Raw genomic sequence first — 13,478 nt, 5'->3', positions numbered from 1 at the left:
TAAAATTCAAGAAAAATACGTAAATTAACCCAGAATCTTGTAATTTTTGACATTTCTGAAGTTCCAGACCTGTCATATAGATGGCGCCATTTTTGAGTCAAAATAGGCGCCAAAATTAAAAAACAATATGTAAAATAAAGGAAAAACAGTAATTTTTGACATTTATGAAGTTCCAGACCTGACACATAGATGGCGCCATTTTAGGGTCAGGTCAGGTCAAATTATGCTTAAAATTCAAGAAAAATACGTAAATGAACCCAGAATCTTGTAATTTTTGACATTTATGAAGTTCCAGACCTGACACATAGATGGCGCCATTTTAGGGTCAGTTAGGTCAAATTATGCTTAAAATTCAAGAAAAATACGTAAATTAACCCAGAATCTTGTAATTTTTGACATTTCTGAAGTTCCAGACCTGTCATATAGATGGCGCCATTTTTGAGTTAAAATAGGCGCCAAAATTCAAAAACAATATGTAAAATATAGGAAAAAACAGTAATTTTTGACATTTGTGAAGTTCCAGACCTGTCACATAGATGGCGCCATTTTTGAGTCAAAATAGGCGCCAAAATTCAAAAACAATATGTAAAATATAGGAAAAACAGTAATTTTTGACATTTATGAAGTTCCAGACCTGACACATAGATGGCGCCATTTTAGGGTCAGTTAGGTCAAATTATGCTTAAAATTCAAGAAAAATACGTAAATTAACCCAGAATCTTGTAATTTTTGACATTTGTGAAGTTCCAGACCTGTCATATAGATGGCGCCATTTTTGAGTCAAAATAGGCGCCAAAATTCAAAAACAATATGTAAAATAAAGGAAAAAACAGTAATTTTTGACATTTCTGAAGTTCCAGACCTGACACATAGATGGCGCCATTTTAGGGTCAGGTCAGGTCAAATTATGCTTAAAATTCAAGAAAAATACGTAAATTAACCCAGAATCTTCCCAGAATCTTGTAATTTTTGACATTTCTGAAGTTCCAGACCTGTCACATAGATGGCGCCATTTTTGAGTTAAAATAGGCGCCAAAATTCAAAAACAATATGTAAAATATAGGAAAAAACAGTAATTTTTGACATTTGTGAAGTTCCAGACCTGTCACATAGATGGCGCCATTTTTGAGTCAAAATAGGCGCCAAAATTCAAAAACAATATGTAAAATAAAGGAAAAACAGTAATTTTTGACATTTATGAAGTTCCAGACCTGACACATAGATGGCGCCATTTTAGGGTCAGTTAGGTCAAATTATGCTTAAAATTCAAGAAAAATACGTAAATTAACCCAGAATCTTGTAATTTTTGACATTTCTGAAGTTCCAGACCTGTCATATAGATGGCGCCATTTTTGAGTCAAAATAGGCGCCAAAATTCAAAAACAATATGTAAAATAAAGGAAAAAACAGTAATTTTTGACATTTCTGAAGTTCCAGACCTGACACATAGATGGCGCCATTTTAGGGTCAGGTCAGGTCAAATTATGCTTAAAATTCAAGAAAAATACGTAAATTAACCCAGAATCTTCCCAGAATCTTGTAATTTTTGACATTTCTGAAGTTCCAGACCTGTCATTTAGATGGCGCCATTTTTGAGTCAAAATAGGCGCCGAAATTCAAAAACAATATGTAAAATAAAGGAAAAAACAGTAATTTTTGACATTTCTGAAGTTCCAGACCTGACACATAGATGACGCCATTTTAGGGTCAGGTCAGGTCAAATTATGCTTAAAATTCAAGAAAAATACGTAAATTAACCCAGAATCTTCCCAGAATCTTGTAATTTTTGACATTTCTGAAGTTCCAGACCTGTCATTTAGATGGCGCCATTTTTGAGTCAAAATAGGCGCCGAAATTCAAAAACAATATGTAAAATAAAGGAAAAAACAGTAATTTTTGACATTTCTGAAGTTCCAGACCTGACACATAGATGACGCCATTTTAGGGTCAGGTCAGGTCAAATTATGCTTAAAATTCAAGAAAAATACGTAAATGAACCCAGAATCTTGTAATTTTTGACATTTATGAAGTTCCAGACCTGACACATAGATGGCGCCACTTTTGGGTCAAAATGGGCGCCAAATTTCAAAAAAAATATGTAAATAAAGTAAAAACCAGTAATTTTTGACATTTGTGAAGTTCCAGACCTGTCATATAGATGGCGCCACTAAATTATGTTTTCGACTAACAGGTGGCGATACCAACATTAATAGTTACAGAAAGCTGTAATTTTTTTGACTTTCAAGTTTAGGTAACTGTTCTACAGATGGCGCCAGCATTGCTACAAATACAGGAACCTGTAGTTGTTTTTTGACATTTGACATCTTGACCTAATCTATAGGTCTAAAGATCAGCAATAGAATGGACTTCAAAGTTGATAATAAAGCTTTATTTTTATTATATATCGTAAATGGATTGTGTTTAAGCATAACGTTTGAATGGTTATGCAACCGCTTAAACTAATTGTTGCCGAACTTTCGTCTTTCCTTTGCATTCTTGAATAACGGAAATATAGATGGATTATTTTTGTGCATGAATTTTAAATTGTTATGCAACCATGAAAACACTAATTATTTTCTTTTTTCGGAGTTTTTTCAGATTATTGAAAGTCTGACACAAAACCTGTCCGTAACTGCGGCGTTCTCGCCAAACGCTACAGCTTGAAAAATCTAAAATTCGCATAGTCTAAATGTCCGAGAAAAATCGAAATTAAATGAAAACGAACAAAAGTTCGGACCGAACTAACATTAATCGAAAGTGGATGTCATAATTTTAAGTCCCTAACTAAACGGGATCTAAAACCCTTTCGAAACTGTGGCGTTCGAATTTTGATGAAAATTATTCCAAGTCCAAAGTCGGAACTGAAGCGTTCACATTGAACGCTACAGTTTCGAGAATCTATTCGGAACTGAAGCGTTCACATTGAACGCTACAGTTTCGAGAATCTATTCGGAACTGAAGCGTTCACATTGAACGCTACAGTTTCGAGAATCTATTCGGAACTGAGGCGTTCACTTTGAACGTTACAGTTTCGAGAATTTATTCGGAACTGAAGCGTTCACATTGAACGTTACAGTTTCGAAAGGACAAAATTAACAAAGACCAAAAGTCCGAGAAAAATTGAAATTAAATGAAAATGAACAAAAGTTCGGACCGAACTAACATTAATCGAAAGTGGATGTCATAATTTTAAGTCCCTAACTGAACGGGATCTAAAACCCTTTCGAAACTGTGGCGTTCGAATTTTGATGAAAATTATTCTAAGTCCAAAGTCGGAACTGAAGCGTTCACATTGAACGCTACAGTTTCGAAAATCTATTCGGAACTGAAGCGTTCACACTGGCGATTGCTTATGCAACCATGAAAGCACAAATATGAAACGCTACAGTTTCGAAAACTCATTCGGAACTGAAGCGTTCACACTGGCGATTGTTTATGCAACCATGAAAGCACAAAAATGAAACGCCACAGTTGCGAAAACTCATTCGGAACTGATGCGTTTACACCGAACGCTACAGTTTTGAAACCTCGTTCGGAACTGATGCGTTCAAAAATGTCGAAATTTTTACAAGTCCAGTTTCGGAACTGTAGCGACTGCATGGACTTAGCGCGAAAAGGACACATTCAGTGGGAACTGTAGCGGTAGGGACCCGTAAAAAAAGTAAAAAAAATAATAAAATATTTTATTTTTTGCTTTTTACCTTCCGTATACACAATTTTTTTTTTTTTTTTTTTTTTTTTTTTTTTTAAAGTCCAAATTGGGAACTGTAGCGGTCAACAGAAAAAAAAACTTTTTCCATCAACCACATACAATTCCCATTTTTAATATAATATTATTATTTATATTAATATTATAATTATTCATAATATATTACTGAACATTTGCTTCTCCTCAGTTTCGTTCTTTGGTTTCCAATATCATTCACTCGATCATATTTAATTCAAGCTTGTTATCGGAGGAGAAACAAGTCTTTCACAATTTTCACCAGTTCTGCTTACCATGTGACGGATCTTTTGTTTTTCAACGGGCGGAACAATAATCGAGATTTTTACTGCTTGGTGTTTCGGGCTTTGTGTTTTATTTTATAGATCCGTCACATTATTCAAGTAAATTATTCAATTCAATTTGTCGTCTGCATTAGAGTCAAGATTATTAATTTCATCTCATTTGCAGACGACTTTGGATAAGAGCACTGGGTGGTCACGTTTTTTAACTAGCGGTGAATTAGCTAATTCGTTCGCAAAATGCACGTTACAGGCGGACTAATTCACATTTCGCTATTCATCGAGAAATTTTTATTCACAGCGGTATATTGTCTTTCTAGAGACTTACCACTTTTTATTTCATCGATGTATTTTTATTTTTAATTTAGCATAATATCATTAAACGGGGTCGCGATGTACGAGAGGTAACAGATCGTACGGACGCGCACATTTGATTTCATGTCAATCCATTCATCGTGCGTACTTGTCCGTCATCGCTGCCACTTACCATCACTACTCCCTATATATGCCACCGCGGCAGCGATCAGCTCTGAATCGCTCGATGCGTGAAACGATCGAAATCCCATAGTGCGCCGGCCGCTCGCTATGGGCGAGGGGTAGAGTAAAACGGTCTGATCGCTCGGTTCAAAAGTCCGTTTGGGTACTTAGAGACGGAATTTTAAAATTCTGATTTCGCAGATCAATTTCAAGGATTATTAGGACTCGAATGCTGTCGACCATGTTTTGTAAAAAAAGTTTTTTACGTTTTTACGGCAATTTGACTGAACGCTACAGTTTCGAAAAAAAGTCGGAACTGTGGCGTTCGATCGAAATTTTTCCAAGTCCGAAGTCGAAACTGTAGCGGTCGACCAAAATTTTTCTAAGTCCGATTCGAAACTGAGGCGTTCGACCGAAATTTTTCCAAGTCCAATTCGAAACTGTAGCGTTCGAACAAAATTTTTCTAAGTCCGAAGTCGAAACTGTAGCGTTCGGCGCTCATTCGTCTAAGTCCGAACTCGGAAGTGTAGCGGTTGACAAATTTACATTGACCAAAAGTCCGAGAAAAATCGAAATTAAATCCAAACGAACAAATGTTTGGGTCGAACTAGCATCGATAGAAGGTAGATTTTATAATTTCAAGCTCCTAATTAAACGGGATCTAAAACCCTCTGGAAACTGAGGCGTTCGAAATTTTGATGAAAATTTTTCTAAGTCCGAAATAGGAACTGTGGCGGTCGAGCGAAATTTTTCTAAGTCCGTAGTCGAAACTGAGGTGTTCGAATTTTTGATAAAAATTTTTCTAAGTCTCATGTTGGAACTGTGGCGGTCGAGCGAAATTTTTCCAAGTCCGAAGTCGAAACTGTAGCGTTCGAACGAAATTTTTCTAAGTCCGAAGTCGAAACTGTAGCGTTCGGCGCTCATTCGTCTAAGTCCGAAGTCGGAAGTGTAGCGGTTGACAAATTTACATTGACCAAAAGTACGAGAAAAATCGAAATTAAATGCAAACGAACAAATGTTTGGGTCGAACTAACATCGATAGAAGGTAGATTTTATAATTTCAAGCTTCTAATTAAACGGGATCTAAAACCCTCTGGAAACTGAGGCGTTCGAAATTTTGATGAAAATTTTTCTAAGTCCGAAATAGGAACTGTGGCGGTCGAGCGAAATTTTTCTAAGTCCGTAGTCGAAACTGAGGTGTTCGAATTTTTGATAAAAATTTTTCTAAGTCTCATGTTGGAACTGTGGCGGTCGAGCGAAATTTTTCCAAGTCCGAAGTCGAAACTGTAGCGTTCGAACGAAATTTTTCTAAGTCCGAAGTCGAAACTGTAGCGGTCGACCAAAATTTTTCTAAGTCCGATTCGAAACTGAGGCGTTCGACCGAAATTTTTCTAAGTCCAATTCGAAACTGTGGCGGTCGAGCGAAATTTTTCTAAGTCCGAAGTCGAAACTGTAGCGTTCGGCGCTCATTCGTCTAAGTCCGAAGTCGGAAGTGTAGCGGTTGATAAATTTACATTGACCAAAAGTCCCAGAAAAATCGAAATTAAATGCAAACGAACAAAAGTTACGGTCGAACTAACACCAAACAAGGGTGGCTGTGATAATTTCAAACCCCTAACTAAACGGGATCTAAAACCCTCTGGAAACTGAGGCGTTCGAAATTTTGATGAAAATTATTCTAAGTCCGAAGTCGGAACTGAGGTGTTCGGTCGAAATGCCGTAAAAACGTAAAAAATATTTTTTTCAAAACACCGTTAACGGCATTCGAGTCCTAATGACCCTTGAAATTGATCTGCGAAATCAGAATTTTAAAATTCCGTCTCTAAGTACCCAAACGGACTTTTGCACCGAGCGATCAGACCGATTTACCCGACCCCTCGCCCATAGCGAGCGGCCGGCGCGCTATGGGATTTCGACCGTTTCGCGCATCGAGTGATTCAGAGCTGAACGCTGCCGCGCTGGCATATATAGGGATAGTAGTGGTGGTATGTAGCAGCGGACAAAAGCGTACGATCGAAATGTGATTTTATGTGCGTCCGATTATCTTGTTACCTCTCGTACACCGCGACTTACCCGTAGTTGGGACGATGGCCGGAATGTGTACCCTGTGGACCCACCATCGTTTGAGGGATGACAAATCTTGCCATTGACCATGCACAGCGAGATTGCGGATGCGGCGAGCGTTTCTATGTTAGCGGTCCAAATGCAATCAAAGATTTTATGTGTTCGTGTCAGAACGACCAAAAATTAACAAATGCGTCAACTCACTAAAGTCCGAGCGAGAATTTTGAAATAAATAAAATTTCATAAACTCGTAACGTGTGAATATTTCTAAAGAGAAATCTCACAATAAACCGTCGCTTTCAATCTAGCGAAGAGTATGGAGAATGTTTGAACTTTTGCTTGTCGACGACGATATTTTTTCTTTACGATAAAATTTCAAGTCGATGTGCCCAAAAATCTCTAAATTTTGAACTGGGAAATTATTTCTTCGTCCGATGAATCGCATTGATCTCTGTTTTTGACGAAAAAAAGACGGATAAAATGCAGCATTCAATCAAGGATATAAAATAAAAGAAAAATTTTCCGTAAAAACTATATTACAATGGAGGATTATGTTTCTACTTTTCGTCCGATGAGTCGCAACAAAAATAAGTAATCCATCCGTCGTTGTTCGTTTAGTCGATCTGAATGCACTGTAAAAATTTATTAAAGTAAAATGTTACGTTTGCATTTCATGAATTTTGACAAACGTGTACCGAAATGTGTACAAATTATTTATTTCGACGACGACGACAACTTAGAACGGATGAATAAAATTAATTGTTGCAAGATTCAAACAAGGATGAAAAAGTCATAGAAAATTATTCCGTAACCATGATATTGGATTATTTTTTCTTCACTCTCTCCTCCGATGAGTCGCAACAAATAAAAATCCATAAATCAATTCATCCGTCGTTGTTCGTTTAGTCGATCTGAATGCACTGTAAAAATTTATTAAAGTAAAAATGTTACGTTGCATTTCATGAATTTTGACAAACGTGTACCCCGAAGTGTGTACAAATTATTTATTTCGACGACGACGACAACTTAGAACGGATGAATAAGAATAAAATTGTTGCAGGAGATTCAATCAAGGATGATGTGAAAAAAATGTCGAAAAATTTTCCATCCAGAAAGATCGCGTGGCGTTACGTCTCTTCTTACGAGGTTTTCGTTTCGCAGACACGCACACTTTCTTCAAAACAATAATAGGAAAGTGTTCAGTTTTTTATAAGAGCAGCAGGTGTCTTTCCGAAATTCTACGATTATTGTAGCTTATATGACTAGAAGGAAAGAAAGACTAAAACTCTCTTATTTTAAAACAAGAACGCAGTTCCCTGGTTGATCCTGCCAGTAGTCATATGCTTGTCTCAAAGATTAAGCCATGCATGTCTCAGTACAAGCCAAATTAAGGTGAAACCGCGAAAGGCTCATTAAATCAGTTATGGTTCCTTAGATCGTACCCACATTTACTTGGATAACTGTGGTAATTCTAGAGCTAATACATGCAAACAGAGCTCCAACCGGAAACGGAAGGAGCGCTTTTATTAGATCAAAACCAATCGGTGGCGGTCTCCGTCATCGTACAACTTGGTGACTCTGAATAACTTTACGCTGATCGCACGGTCTCGCACCGGCGACGCATCTTTCAAATGTCTGCCTTATCAACTGTCGATGGTAGGTTCTGCGCCTACCATGGTTGTAACGGGTAACGGGGAATCAGGGTTCGATTCCGGAGAGGGAGCCTGAGAAACGGCTACCACATCCAAGGAAGGCAGCAGGCGCGCAAATTACCCACTCCCGGCACGGGGAGGTAGTGACGAAAAATAACGATACGGGACTCATCCGAGGCCCCGTAATCGGAATGAGTACACTCTAAACCCTTTAACGAGGATCAATTGGAGGGCAAGTCTGGTGCCAGCAGCCGCGGTAATTCCAGCTCCAATAGCGTATATTAAAGTTGTTGCGGTTAAAAAGCTCGTAGTCGAATCTGTGTCCCGCGCCGCCGGTTCATCGTTCGCGGTGTCAACTGGCGTGCCGCGGGACGTCCTGCCGGTGGGCTTAGCTCGAGAGGGCGGCCCAACTCAATCCCGCCGCGGTGCTCTTCATTGAGTGTCGAGGTGGGCCGGCACGTTTACTTTGAACAAATTAGAGTGCTTAAAGCAGGCTAAAACTTCGCCTGAATACTGTGTGCATGGAATAATGGAATAGGACCTCGGTTCTATTTTGTTGGTTTTCGGAACCCCGAGGTAATGATTAATAGGAACGGATGGGGGCATTCGTATTGCGACGTTAGAGGTGAAATTCTTGGATCGTCGCAAGACGGACAGAAGCGAAAGCATTTGCCAAAAACGCTTTCATTGATCAAGAACGAAAGTTAGAGGTTCGAAGGCGATCAGATACCGCCCTAGTTCTAACCATAAACGATGCCAGCTAGCGATCCGCCGACGTTCTTCCGATGACTCGGCGGGCAGCTTCCGGGAAACCAAAGCTTTTGGGTTCCGGGGGAAGTATGGTTGCAAAGCTGAAACTTAAAGGAATTGACGGAAGGGCACCACCAGGAGTGGAGCCTGCGGCTTAATTTGACTCAACACGGGAAACCTCACCAGGCCCGGACACCGGAAGGATTGACAGATTGAGAGCTCTTTCTTGATTCGGTGGGTGGTGGTGCATGGCCGTTCTTAGTTGGTGGAGCGATTTGTCTGGTTAATTCCGATAACGAACGAGACTCTAGCCTGCTAAATAGGCGTATTTCGACATCCCAAAGGCCCGTCGATCCTGGGTTCGCCCGGTGGTCGTGCGCGGTTTTTACTGTCGGCGTACAAACAATTCTTCTTAGAGGGACAGGCGGCTTCTAGCCGCACGAGATTGAGCAATAACAGGTCTGTGATGCCCTTAGATGTTCTGGGCCGCACGCGCGCTACACTGAAGGAATCAGCGTGTCCTCCCTGACCGAGCGGTCCGGGTAACCCGCTGAACCTCCTTCGTGCTAGGGATTGGGGCTTGCAATTGTTCCCCATGAACGAGGAATTCCCAGTAAGCGTGAGTCATAAGCTCGCGTTGATTACGTCCCTGCCCTTTGTACACACCGCCCGTCGCTACTACCGATTGAATGATTTAGTGAGGTCTTCGGACCGGTACGCGATGGCGTTTCGACGTCGTCGATGTCGCTGGGAAGATGACCAAACTTGATCATTTAGAGGAAGTAAAAGTCGTAACAAGGTTTCCGTAGGTGAACCTGCGGAAGGATCATTAACGTGTCCTCGTACACACGAATTTTGACATATGTATAATTTATTATTATGCATTTTTATTTGATCGTGTCGATGTACACTTTATGTTTTTACAACACCGTCGTCGATGACATGGAGTCGACGGCACGATCTTTTGTCGTGCCGTTGCTTGTTTCTTTTTGAAACACCGTGTGTACGACGTTTTGAACTACGAATCGTACATATTCGGAAAAACAATAGCGTTACGCTGGCCCGCAGCGCCGGTCCTTGCGATCGAGTTTTTCACCTTTTTTGAACGAGAAAAACCGAATTCGCTCGGGCATACGGCTGTTTCTTCGGGTACCTAGATTTTTTGATTTTTTTTGTACTATCTCTCGATCTTTTCCAATGATGGAAAAAAGGAGGGACGCTTTCGGTTTTTCGACCGGATCGCGGAAAGTTGTGAACTCCACCGCGAAAGTCGAAAGACGTTAGAAGTCCTCTTTTTTCGGACACACGGAGAGGATGTAGCAGAGTAGTCGAGAAAGAAGAAAATCGCAGGTGTCGAATTAGGTTACGACTCCGTGGGTTTTAAATGATTTACGCCCGGCTACGGGACCGGCGAGAAACGCTCCCGATTTTACGATTCGCGTGAATGATGTTCGTCGTTAGACGCTTCAAAGAGTTTTTTGAAAGCGCCGTTAAACGAGCGATCACACACACATCACACCTTGCTTTTTTAATGTTTTTGGTAGATGTGGTAAAGTGATTTCGTTAGAAACGGTAAAATTCTCTTTACGGAGCGTACGACTGCACCATTTCAAAATTATATACACCGTCAATCGTCATTAAGTCACGATATAGAACGGTAAACTTGAGGATTTTATGTTAGACGCTCAGTCTGGCACGTCTATAGATTTTTTCGTCAAAATTCACGATCTGTCTTCGGTTTGGCGACGAAAAAATATAGAAAGAAAATTGAAACACGAACACAAAGACCGCCCGCGAAAATCTCTTTTCGCTTACGGCGGATACTAATTCGCTTTTTCATAACGAGTACGATGATGTAATGATGTGTTGATTCCGATCGATCAAAAACCGTCTCTTCGTCACACTTTTTAAAGTGCTTGACACACGCACACTAAATGAAAGACACAATAAAGGAAAACTACCGAAAATGTAGTTTATGAGAGAAAGCAGCATTATTTATTAAAATTATTGCTGAGAAAAAGGAAATTGGCAAATTCCTAATTAAAATCGTATCGAACATGTCCCATCTTCACACATACATGCTCGTACTTTGCGTGTAAAAGCGGAGACCGCGTGAAAAAGAAAAGTGCTTCTTTTTCGGTGCGCGGATACAAATTTGTGTTTGGGTTAATATTTTTTTTAATTTTTTCGTACGCGTAAAACTGAGACCGACGATCGCGTTCCCTTTCAGACGAGAAAGTACGGACGAAAGACAATTAAGAGCGAGAATCATAAATATCCATACCACAACACCGAAATTTTAGACGTGGCACGTTTCGGAACCACGAAGATCATTTTCGTTTCGGATGTACGCACGTACGCAAAAATTTTTGCAAGACGTGTATAGACAGCTGGACGATCGGCATGATCGGGGTTCTTGTGGAACGAGCGTTTAAATTTTAAAAAGATTACCCTGAACGGTGGATCACTTGGCTCGTGGGTCGATGAAGAACGCAGCTAATTGCGCGTCAACTTGTGAACTGCAGGACACATGAACATCGACATTTCGAACGCACATTGCGGTCCTCGGATATAATGTTCCCGGACCACTCCTGGCTGAGGGTCGTGTCAATTTCAAAGACTGCTCGGTTTTCGTTTTCGGACGAAAACGTCGGAGCGTGTTGGATGTGTTGCGACGCGTCGAATAGGTACTCATTAATGTACGTGATCGTCACTTACGTCACGATATAACGACGCACGCCTCGAACGTGTGCCGAGACGTTTACTCGAGCGTGTTTTTTCGTCAAAAAGGACGGGACGGGTATGCTTTGTATTTTTTTTTTACAAAGTCCGTCGGACGTCCACCTTGCGAATCATAAATACGAAAGTGTTTACGTCGGCACATGTTCTTGCGTGGTGTGTCGTAGAATCGTGTGTTTGTGTGCGTTTCTCGTGCAGCGAGTAAATTTGCGCGACATCTTAAGACGCGAAAGCGACCAACTACTACTTGTTGTAGTTGTTGGCTGGTCTTTCGGCGTAGCACGTCCTATTTCTTCAACATGTCGTCATTTAAAAAAAAAAATGGCGTTTTAAGGTTGAGAACGTTATAGACGGTCGTCGTGTCCGAGACGTGTAATGCAAATCGCGACAGACGTCAGATCGTAAGCGTTTCTGTAAACTTAGCCATTTTTTAAAAAGAAAAATGACGAACACGTATAGCAAGGAATGGGAGACGTGTCGTGATCGTCGAAATGACCGAATGAAAAATTTTTATTTTTCATATGCGACCTCAGAGCAGGTGAGACTACCCGCTGAATTTAAGCATATTACTAAGCGGAGGAAAAGAAACTAACTAGGATTCCCTCAGTAGCGGCGAGCGAACAGGGAGAAGCCCAGCACCGAATCCCGCGGCCGAAACCGGACGCCGGGAAATGTGGTGTTAGGGAGGATCCGTCATCCCGAGATCGTGCGGCGCGTCCAAGTCCATCTTGAACGGGGCCACAGCCCATAGAGGGTGCCAGGCCCGTAGCGACCGCTGCCGATAACGGGAGGATCTCTCCTCAGAGTCGGGTTGCTTGAGAGTGCAGCCCTAAGTGGGTGGTAAACTCCATCTAAGGCTAAATATGACCACGAGACCGATAGCGAACAAGTACCGTGAGGGAAAGTTGAAAAGAACTTTGAAGAGAGAGTTCAATAGTACGTGAAACCGTTCAGGGGTAAACCTGAGAAACCCGAAAGGTCGAAAGGGGAGATTCAGCGTGACTCGATGGCGGCGCTGGACGATCGTGTGACAGATGGCGTACGCGTCGTTTGCACCTTTCGTTTTGTCGATCTGCCGTCGAACGCGTGCACTTCTCCCCCTGTAGGACGTCGCGATCCGTTGAGTGCCGGTCTAAGGCCCGCGGTGGAGCTCGTTCGGACGGTTCGCCGTTCGCCGAATGAACCCGTGGTGTTTCCCGATCGGCTCGCTCGACGGTATACAGATGGCGCGGGGCCGCTACACAGTTAGCGTCCGACCTTCGGCAAGCGCGCCCGTCGTGATGGTGATCGGACCTGGTGCCGGTCCCGTCCCCGGGTGGCTGTTCGCTGAGGTGTTCTCGGACAGACCTCGTTGAAACGCCGATCTGCGACGCTATAGCTTTGGGTACTTTCAGGACCCGTCTTGAAACACGGACCAAGGAGTCTAGCATGTGCGCGAGTCATTGGGATTTAACTAAACCTAAAGGCGCAATGAAAGTGAAGGTCCGCCTTGCGCGGACCAAGGGAGGATGGGCGGTCGTTACGGCTGCCGCCCCGCACTCCCGGGGCGTCTCGTTCTCATTGCGAGAAGAGGCGCACCAAGAGCGTACACGCTGGGACCCGAAAGATGGTGAACTATGCCTGGTCAGGACGAAGTCAGGGGAAACCCTGATGGAGGTCCGTAGCGATTCTGACGTGCAAATCGATCGTCGGAACTGGGTATAGGGGCGAAAGACTAATCGAACCATCTAGTAGCTGGTTCCCTCCGAAGTTTCCCTCAGGATAGCTGGCGCTCATAGCATACGAGTTTCA

General features: G+C 41.8%; 3 non-coding genes across 3 annotated transcripts in view; all 3 read left to right on the top strand.

Annotated features, from left to right (window-relative positions):
* The first annotated feature begins 7,859 nt into the window (after positions 1-7,859).
* On the top strand, positions 7,860-9,780 carry LOC148165652 (small subunit ribosomal RNA). The gene has a single exon (XR_015771286.1). It is a non-coding gene; the product is annotated as a small subunit ribosomal RNA (ribosomal RNA).
* A 1,616-nt stretch (positions 9,781-11,396) lies between these two features.
* Positions 11,397-11,553, top strand: LOC148165651 (5.8S ribosomal RNA). The gene has a single exon (XR_015771284.1). It is a non-coding gene; the product is annotated as a 5.8S ribosomal RNA (ribosomal RNA).
* A 658-nt stretch (positions 11,554-12,211) lies between these two features.
* The window catches only part of LOC148165650 (large subunit ribosomal RNA), a 4,040-nt gene continuing 2,773 nt past the window's right edge, over positions 12,212-13,478 (top strand). Inside the window, exon 1 of the ribosomal RNA XR_015771288.1 lies at positions 12,212-13,478. This exon is cut by the window's right edge and continues 2,773 nt beyond it. This is a non-coding gene — a ribosomal RNA (large subunit ribosomal RNA).

Source organism: Gnatocerus cornutus, unplaced genomic scaffold, assembly GCF_029298725.1.
Source record: "Gnatocerus cornutus isolate USDA-ARS CGAHR unplaced genomic scaffold, icGnaCorn1.1 ctg00000257.1, whole genome shotgun sequence".
Classification (NCBI taxonomy): Eukaryota; Metazoa; Arthropoda; class Insecta; order Coleoptera; family Tenebrionidae; genus Gnatocerus; species Gnatocerus cornutus.
The sequence above is the reverse complement of the archived record's forward strand: the minus strand, read 5'-3'. Positions and strand labels throughout refer to the sequence as shown.